Below are 10691 nucleotides of genomic sequence, written 5' to 3'. Positions count from 1 at the left end.
CCTCAGTGGGACCCATTAGAACTTGAAGAAATTTTGGAGTCTGAATCTGACTTTGAATTCTTGACAGATTTCTTCCTTTACCCTATTTTTTCTAACCTGACATGATTGTCATCAGTTTCTCCTCTAATTCAACCCTTGGGAAACATTCTCCATCATGTTTATCAGTGGAACTCACTAAAAGTAGGACAAACTTTGGAGTTTGAATCTGACTTTGAATTCTTGAGAGGTTTCTTCAGCTCCCTCTCAGAGACTGATGTTCAGGGACTCAGCCCCAACCCCTGAGAGGTTCATTGAAGTCCTTGTGCTGTGTCTGTGCTGCTGAGCTGGGCTGGGCTCCTGGCACAGAGGCAGCTACTTGCAAGGGCAGCACTGCAGAGAGACAGCCAGTATTTCCAAAATATTATTTGGAGCTCCCTGGCAGCACCGAATGCACCATGGGGCTCATTGGGATCAAGCAAGTCCTGACAAACCATGGCTCTGCCTTGATTTCCCTCTGGTCCAGTGCAGTTCATTATGATGGTTTTCAACTCCAGTTATGGAGAAATAATTCAAAGAGCTCCTTAGAAATTCTCATTCCTATTTTAAAGAGTATATTTTATTAGTGTTCTCTTTAGATTAGAGATGATTGCAGCATTCTGTGATTGTTGTTGATCCATGGTCTCTCCTCAGGAGCTCTGGCCTGCTCAGAAAAGCTGTGCCTTGGGGTCTGAGCCAGCGTCAGACAACCAGGACAACCTTGCTCCACATTCCCCAACCCCATCCTGTCTGTCCTCACTCACCTGGGACCTGTTGTACTGGCTACACTCAGAAAAAAAAAAGATGTTTCTCCTTTTTTCTTTTTCTTTTTCTTTTTGGAGCAATCTAAATGTCATAATGTTCCCCACTGCAAGCAGACACACTCCTCAGGTGTGTGCCAGCCCAAGGTGCCACCAAAACCACTGCAGAGCTGCCCTGGGCCAGCTGTGAGGGTGGATCATCATCCCAACCTGCTCTGGGCACTGCCAGGGGCTGTGGCCATGGACACTGCTGGGTTTGGTGCCACAGAAACCGTGAGAAGTTCAAGTTTCCCTGGAAACACTGGGGGGGACTGGGACATACTGGGGAACACTGGGAACCCTGTGGGACACACTGGGACATAGTGAGAGTGATACTGGGGAGGACTGGGACATACTGGGGAACACTGGGAACTCTATGGGAGACATTGGGATATACTGGGGAGGCCTGGGACAACCTGGAAACACCAGGAATGCTGGGGGGAATCTGGGTGGACTGGGATGGATTGTGGGGGGACACAGAGACCCACTGGGACATAGCAGGACATACTGGGGGTGATACTGGGCCATACTGGGGCAAATATGGGAGTGAAAGTGGGCAACACTGGGAGAAACAGGGAACACTGGGAACACTGTGGGGAAGAGTGGGGGACACTGGGGCATAATATGGATGACACTGGGTGGACCTAGGAGGAACCGGTTATGAACTAATGTGTACTGGGAGGGGCTGGGCTGTACTGGTTGGGCCTGGAGGGGCAGTGAGAATATACTGGGCTCTACTGGGGATGAACTGGGCTGTACTGGGAGGGACTACAGGGGTTGAAAGGGCTACTCCCACCTCCGATGATCACGCCCACAGTCAATCAGCATCGGGGGTCAGAGCCTTAGGGGCAGTGCCTGCTGTCAGCGCCATCTTTTCTTTTTGCCTCTAACTCCCATCATGCCCCACGGCCCGATTGAGCCCTGTTGCAGCCGGGACTACAACCCCCATAGTGCCCCGCGATCCACAGAACCCGGTATCTGCCCTACCAGGTGTCCCGTAAGTGTCCCCCAGACCCTCCAGAATCCCCACGTGCCCCTCAGCGCCCACTCAGCACCTCCCCAAAAGTGATTCCGGATTCCCTGAATGCTCCCAACCCCAGAGATGCCCTGATAACCCAGTCCTGTGCCTAAAACTCCTGTCATGCACCATGTCCTGAAGAGCCCGGTTAGGGCTCTCCAAGCTTCCCTCAAAGTGCTCACGAACTATACACGTTTTCCCCCGAGAACTTCAAGACAACGACTGCGACGCAAAAGTGTCCCCCAAGTGCATTCCCGGACCCCAAACGCCCCCTCCGAGCCAATTCTGGGACTACTGCTCCCATCTTGCTCTGCGTTTACCATAGAATTTTATTCGAGCCATGACTTCATCTCCCATCATGCACCCCGCCCTCCCGAGAGACATTGTAGCTGCGCCCATAGTTCCCATGATGCTCCCACCTCCATTAAACCAGATTATACCCACGCCTACAACTCCCATCATCCCCTGCGCCCCTCAGAGCCCCTTTAGAGCCCCCCAAGTGCCCGCCCGGACGCCGAAGGGCCCCAGATTCCCCTCCCTGAGCACCAAGGCCACCCCTGGATCCCCAAGAGCTTCCCCAGAGCCTGATTTGTTCGTCAGAATCCCTCTGTGCCTTGCCGAGTGCCACCCACCTTCTTCAAGTGTCCTCCAGACCCTCAAGTTCTTTCTAAATTCCATCCCTAGACCCAAGACTGGCCCGAATGTATCCCAGAAATGTCTCCATGGACCACAGCGTGGCCCCTTTTACCCTGTCTGCGAAACTTATTTTAAAAAAATACAAAAGGACTATAAATAGTGAAACAGGGGATTTAAGGATTAAAATAGAATGAAGAATATAACATAGTATCAGTCACTGTGTGCTTATAAGGAAAGGAATGCACGATGTATAACATATAGTATCAGTCACTGTGTGCTTAAATAAAGAAAGGAATTCACGATAAGAGACCCCTGAAGTATAGGAAAGTGTACCTCTCCATAAAAGTGCAAAGTCTGCAACCAAGAGACTACAAGTGCATGCGTGGAAAGACAAGGTGAAGAGTTCAACTAGTGAGGAAGACTTTTACTTCATCATTTTCTGCCCACAGACTCATTTGAAGACCACCGACTCAATAAACTACGCAGCCGCAATGAAGATGCAGCTAATTTCCATACGAAGCGGGGAAACAGGCGGGGCAGATAATCAATATGTATAGGCGATTTAGAATATGCATGTACTTCCTAGATAAATAGAAGGTTAGAAACATGTAAGGTACGCAGGATTTGGGACGATGCTCTCCCCCTGCGTCCAGCGCTGAGTAAAATACGTACCTACTCCACAACTTTACGGGTTGTGAAGTCTATTTTCCGTGCTTCATTTGGCACCCCAGATGGGACCTTCCTGTCTGTCTGCAGGACTGAGCTGAGGGCCGGACGACTCCACGGCGCGCCCCGGGATTTCCTGGAGGAGACCCCGACCCCGGCTCGCTTACTGCAGCGACAGAAAGGACCACTGGCTGGCGGATGAAACGGTACGTATTAATTCTGGGGGTTTGTAAGACATATGCACGCGTGATTGGAGGGCTGTTGATAAATCGCAGGAGACGTCCTGCGTACAATAAAGTCCCTGGGTAGGTCGGGCTTGCAAGCAGCAGGGCCGGTGGAGTTACCGGCGAAGGGATACGAACACCGGTGGGGCCGCTCCGTTCCCTTGTCGAGAAGGGAGGAGGGGGGCCGGTGAAGGAATTCGCTGACTGATAGAGCAGCCGTGGAGCGACCCTCGATCATGGGTCGAGTGAATTCCTGCTCCCGTGTCATCGGAGCTGAGGTGGTGTGTATGTTGGAGTCCGGACATTGTGAGCAGAGAGAGTGAATGAGTGAGTGAGACGTACCCAGGGGGGGAGTAAGTTTGAGGTATTTGCTTCAGAACGGCAGAATTGTTGTGTAGTGTGCGGTGTGATGCGAGCGGGACTGTAGCTGTGCTGAGAATATAATGATTGTTAGTAAAATGTATGAATAATAAGTGTGCTGTGTTCGTACAAGAGCGAGTGTGCTGCGTTGGTACATTGTGTACTTTGTTTGTGTACTGAGACGAGTGAAAAGGGGTCCCCTTTCCAACGGTTTGGGCATGATCCTTGGGATTTGTGAACCTAATAGACAGCCAGATAGAGAAAGGAAACAAATTGACTGATCCAGCAGCTGGTATGGTGTGTGTGAAGGGGATTGGAAGGAAATTCTAAAGTTCAGTAAGGAAAAGTTTAGGTGTAAAGTAGGCAGGGGACAAAAAGAATGGGATCTACACAGAGCACAGAAGTCCCTAAAGCCAGCCCTTTAGGGTGCATTATAACACACTGGAAAGAAGTTGCAGGAACTGGTGGCACTGAAAATAAATCCACCCTAATTAAATATTGTAGCCATTGGTGGCCACTTTATAGACTAGACCACGGAGTAAGGTGGCCACCCACTGGGACTTTAGATTATGATACTCTGCTGCAACTAATGCTGTTTTTAAGAAGAGAGGGCAAATGGACTGAGGTCTCCTACTGTGATATGTTCTTCTCTCTCCGAAACCACCCTGAATGGCAGAGAGACGGTGGGATTAAGGCACCCTCTGACCCTTTAGTTTTAGCCCTTGAGAAGGAAAGGAAAGCAAATAAAGGGAAACTTAAAAGGTGTTGTTCAGCATGTGATATAGGTGAGCGGTGTACCAGATTAGACAAAATGCACAATTTGGATATGCAGGAACAGGATATGAGTGACCTATTCAAATCTCCTCCTCAAACTCGGGGACAGAGAGATGATGATTCAGAAGGAATACGTACTCCAGCCCATTCTCCTCCCCGAAGCCCTGTGTCTTCTAGGACGAGAAATAAGGTGCTACAACTCCCTTTGAGACAGGCTGTGGGACCAGAAGGAGGGAGACTTCTAGTAAAAGTACCCTTTTCTACTATTGATATAGAAGCATGGGAAAAAGTTGCTAAAAACTACCGTAGTGACCCAATAACTACAGCAAAGCGTTTGCGGTATATTATAAAACAACATAATCCGGATTGGTCTGATATACAATTATTGCTGGATGCATTAACTGAAACAGAAAAGCAATTAGTCCTGAAAACAGCAGGGGAATCTAGCAGAGGATTATTATAAGGCCCAGCAAAAGGATGTAAAGGAGTATTTCCCCCTCCAGAATCCACAGTGGGATCCAGACAGGACAGCAGAAATGCAAAAGTTTGAAAGCTACCAAGAATGGATAGCAAAAGGGATGGAACGAGCAATACCTAAAACTATAAATTGGTCAGCACTATATGCTGTTAAACAGGGTCCCTCTGAAACACCATCTGAATTTTTGGATCGATTAAGGGATGCAATGCGTCGCAATACATCTCTAGACCCTGAAGCAGAAGTGGGGATTCAAAAACTAGTGAATTTATTTTTGGGTCAATCTACGGGGGATATTAGGCGTAAGCTTCAAAAGATAAAAGGGCCCGAGGGAAGGAATTTAGAGAATTTACTAGATGAGGCATGGAGAGTATTTAGCAATAGAGAAGAGGGATATAAGCAAAATGTGAGGAAATTGGTGGCAGTGGTGAGAGAAGAAAGAGGAGGACAAAGTCATGAGCAGGGTCGACGAGGGGGACAGGGGGGCCCACCTCGATTGGGTAAAGATCAGTGCGCGTTTTGCAAAGAGTTGGGGCACTGGAAGAATGAATGCCCTAAACGAAGGAGGGACAAGGAAAAAGACGTGATCGCATATGCAAAAGGAAACTGAAGGGGACCGGGAGATCAACCCCCAGCAGATCCCCTGGTTATAACAATGGAGCTGGGGGAGGAGGGAAAGGAAGTAGAGTTTGTAATTGATACAGGAGCAACATATTCAGTATTGAATAAGGCCCTGGTGCCTGTGGGAAAAGATTATGTTATGGTACAAGGAGCTACTGGCCAGTCTGAAAAAGCTTATTTTTGTAGACCTCTAAAACATAAATTTGGGAAACAATGGGGCACTCATAAGTTTTTATACATGCCAAATTCCCCAAAGGCACTCCTGGGAAGAGACTTATTGGAACAATTACAAGTAACCATTGTATTTAAGGATGGGGAGATTACTTTGGAGGTAAATGACCAAAAATATATAGAAGTGTTGAGCTTAATATTGACAATCGTTGAAATTGAAGAAGAAATTAGAGAAGAAATAATTAGTCAGGTGTTCCCCGGAGTATGGGCTTCCAATGTGCCAGGGAGAGCAAAAAACGCACCTCCTATAATAATTAAACTCAAAGAAGGGAAACAACCAGTTAGGATCAAGCAGTATCATTTGAGAAAAGAGGACAGGGAAGGAATTAGGCCAGTGATTGAGAACTTCTTACAATTAGGATTACTAAAAGAATGCCAATCTGAGTTTAATACTCCTATTTTACCTGTTCAGAAACCTGATGGTTCATACCAGGTGGTGCAAGATTTACGGGCTGTTAATAAGATAACTGAAGATCTTTATCCAGTAGTGGCAAACCCATATCCTTTATTAAGATGCTTAACACAGAGTTTACTTGGTTTACTCTTTTAGACCTGAAAGATGCCTTCTTTTGCCTCCCTCTCCATGAAGCCAGTCAGAAAATTTTTGCATTTGAATGGGAAAATCCTAGAACTGGACGGAGAACTCAACTCACATGGACAGTACTTCCCCAAGGGTTTAAAAATTCTCCTACTTTGTTTGGGGAGCAGCTTGCCAAGGACTTAGAGGCCTGGGAGGCCCCCCCAGAAGAAGGAAAGCTGCTGCAGTATGTAGACGATCTTCTAATAGCCACTAAGACGGAAGAAGCATGTGTGGCCTGGATGGTGAGTCTCTTAAACTTTTTGGGACTCCAGGGGTATAGAGTATCAAAGAAAAAGGCTCAGGTGGTGAAGCAGAAGGTTATCTACCTGGGATATGAAGTTAGTGCTGGACAACGGACCTTAGGGCAACAGCGTAAAGAAACAATATGCCAAACTCCACAACCCCAGACAATAAAGGAACTGCGAACCTTTTTAGGGATAACAGGGTGGTGTAGGTTGTGGATCTACAACTATGGGTTGCTTGTTAAACCTCTGTACACGCTTATGGCAAATGGCAGCAGAGACCTCAAGTGGACTAAAGAGGCCACTCAAGCCTTTTGTCGATTAAAGGATGCTCTTATGTCAGCCCCAGCCCTAGGACTTCCTGATGTAAGTAAACCATTCTTTTTGTTCTCCCATGAGAAACAGGGGATTGCCCTGGGAATACTAGCACAGGACCTCGGGCCATACCGAAGGGCAGTTGCTTACTTCTCTAAGCAGCTGGATGCGACGGCCAAAGGATGGCCAGGATGCCTCAGAGCGGTGGCAGCAGTTTTGATGAATATTCAAGAGGCACGCAAATTCACCCTGGGCCAGAAAATGACTGTATTGGTGTCTCACACAGTATCTGCAGTATTGGAGGTAAAAGGGGGGCACTGGCTTTCTCCACAAAGGTTCTTGAAATACCAAGCTATTATGGTGGAACAAGATGATGTACAAATAGTGGTGACTAATATTGTCAACCCAGCTTCTTTTCTCAGTGGAAATCAAGGAGAACCAGTACACCACAAGTGTTTGGAGACTATTGAAGCCACCTACTCCAGCCGACCAGACTTGAAAGACACCCCTTTTGACGACGCAGAAACCTGGTTTACTGATGGAAGCAGCTTCGTCATCAGTGGGAAACGATATGCTGGGTATGCAGTTACCACCAGTAAAGAGGTACTAGAATCTGGATCTTTGCCAACAGATACCTCTGCACAGAAGGCTGAAATAGTTGCCCTGATCTGTGCCTTGGAAACGGCAAAAGGGAAGAGAATAAATATATATATAAGATATGCATTTGGGGTTGTGCACGCACATGGAGCTATCTGGAAAGAAAGAGGACTGTTAAATTCACAAGGAAAGAACATAAAACATGCACAAGAAATAATGTGATTATTAGAAGCAGTCCAGATGCCTGAGAAGGTAGCAATTATGCACATTAAGGCACACCAGAAGGTGAGCTCAGAATTAGAAGAAGGAAATGAGCTGGCGGACAGAGAGGCAAAAGAGGCAGCAAAGGGTGAGATAACAATTGAGGCAACCTTGATTCCAGACGGACAGATATCCCTTGAAGGTAAGCCGATATACGATAAAAAAGATAAGGAATTAATTGAGGATCAGAAAGGAACATATAATGAGGAAGGGTGGGCTGTCACTACAGAAGGGAGACTGGTTATCCCCTCCCACATACTATGGCCCCTAGTTAAAAAGGAACATCAGAAAACACACTAGGGAGCAGATGCTCTATATACCCATCTAATTGAAAAGACTACTGCTAGAAATTTATATACTGTTGTTACCCAGGTTACTCGGCAGTGTGACCTTTGCCTCCAGACTAATCCTAAGAATACCCCTAAACCAAAACTTGGTCGAATTGGAAGAGGCCAGGGGCCTGGGCAGCAGTGGCAAATTGATTTTTCAGAACTTCCAAGAAAAGGGGGGTATAGGTACTTATTGGTGATGACACATACGTTTTCAGGGTGGCCAGAAGCCTTCCCAACTAGAACTGCCAAAGCCCGGGAGGTAACTAGAGTGCTGTTACAAAAAATAATACCACGCTTTGGAGTTCCAGCCACTATATCCTCAGATAGAGGACCACACTTTATTTCAAAATAGTGCAACAAATTAGTCGTCACTTGGGCATAGATTGGGAACTTCACACCCCATATCATCCTCAGTCCAGTGGCCAAGTAGAGAAAATGAATCATTTAATTAAACAGCAAATTGTGAGGTTAGGACAAGAAGTTAATTTGCCCTGGCCCCAATCACTCCCATTGGCATTGATGCAAATTCGAACTAAGCCAAGGACTAAAGAAAAGTTAAGTCCTTTTGAAATGCTTTACGGGAGGCCATATGGAGTGCAAAGGGGAACTTCTACCCAAGTTGGAGAGGAGACACTGGCCACCTATATGGTGGCTTTGAGCAAACAGCTCAGAAAAGTTGAAAAACATATGGCTGGAACTTGGGGCAGAGGTCTGGATAGAACAGTGCATAATATACAGCCTGGAGATTATGTAGATGTTAAGTCTTTTACAGAAAAAACCCTCAAACCACAGTGGGAAGGACCATTCCAGGTGCTACTCACCACCTTCACTGCAATTAAGATCAAGGAACAGAGCGCTTGGATCCACCATTCTCGGGTGAAGAAAGCTCCAGAAGCTCCTTGGAAAGTAATATCTGGTGGTAACGGACTAAATCTCAAGTTTATACGAACAAAATGAGCATATTACAATTAGGGGTGTTTGGTGATTCAGGATGTAGAAATTTAATTGTTTTGTTTGTAAATATAATTATATTCAAGGAATTAGAAAGTACCTTTAGCCAGAGCAATGTCGAATGGCCTTGGTCCCAGGCTTTTGTTAAGTTTACCGGATATATGGGGAAGGTACAAAATTTGAACTTGTCAACTGTAGTCATGCATGGAAACCAGGTATATGAAAAACAAGAATGGCAGAAACAAGGGTTGTGGTCACTTCAAGGGACTGTAGGAGAGACCATCAGAATAGGATGTTGAATGATTAATGGAACTACCCATGAGAAACCAACTCAAATTAGTGTCTCATCTCCCCCTGAAAATGGACATAATGAGATTTGCAACCAACACAGTGAGCCACATTTTTGGTACAATTTTACATTAGATAGGACTGTTGAGGTGGTATGCCTTTGGTCTCATAGAGGTCTTGGGCTCTCATTTAAATTTAGAATAAACGCCATAACTGAACCTGTTCAGATTCAGACTCAGAGTACGCCACTCGAACTTAAACTCATGATTTATGAGGTAGGCCCATATATAGTGAGAGATACAGGACAACAGCAATTATTCAATCCAGAATGGTCTCTCAAGCGTGTTGAATTGCTAATACAAACCAATATTTCAGAGATTCAACCAGCCTGTTCCTCCTTCCTAAAACCATCCCTAGAAGGGTGGACAACATGGTTACAGAAGCAAGTACACTTTAGGGATAGGATGCGAAGAGATTTAATGGGAATGTTTGGAACAGGATTAGGAATATTGAATGACATTTACTCTGAAATACTAGCAAATAAGCTAGCAACTGCAACAGATGATTTGACAAAACTGGGACAACCTCTACAATCATCTTTATTGGCATTAGGAAATAGTCAGTGGCAGGTTTCAAAGGTGTTACCGAACTGGGCAAAGACTGAGGACGAGGACCATAATGTAATAATAGACGCACTTATCATGGTTCAAGATAATGTGTCTTTAGCTTTCAGTTGTGTACAAGTGCAGTTATGGATCCAATCCACAGCTGCCTTGGCTATAAGAGAAGGGAGTGAAGGCACTTTTCCGATTGAGATCCGAAAAGTTGTTTGGGACAATGCTAATGATTTTGAAAGAAAATTCCAATCCTGGTGGACTCTAGTAAATTTCACCTATGATCCTGTTACTAATATGGCCACTACCTTCGTGCTTACCATACGTAATGCCACAGTTTATGATATTCATCCCATCATTGCACTGGGACTCAATCATGAGGGGACAGTGTTGTATCCCTCAGAGCATAGGGCGTGGGCCCGGACAGAAATGGGAAATGGCAAACTGTGAATGTAGAATCTTGTGTTACTCGAGAACAACAAGGGTTTATCTGTGAAAGCAATACAATTGATGCTCAAGACGTATGCCTTGACACCGAGCAGGGTGTGTGCCACTTTGAAATTCATCCAGATACTGATCAAAAGACTATGCTTATATATATTGGTCAAGGATGTGTATGTTTAAGAACCACTTGTGCTTTCGTAAACATAGATAATGAGAATGTAACTCTGCCTGTTAAGAATAACTCTAA

This window comes from Oenanthe melanoleuca, unplaced genomic scaffold (genome assembly GCF_029582105.1).
Source record: "Oenanthe melanoleuca isolate GR-GAL-2019-014 unplaced genomic scaffold, OMel1.0 S084, whole genome shotgun sequence".
Taxonomy (NCBI): domain Eukaryota; kingdom Metazoa; phylum Chordata; class Aves; order Passeriformes; family Muscicapidae; genus Oenanthe; species Oenanthe melanoleuca.
This window is presented reverse-complemented; position numbering follows the sequence as displayed.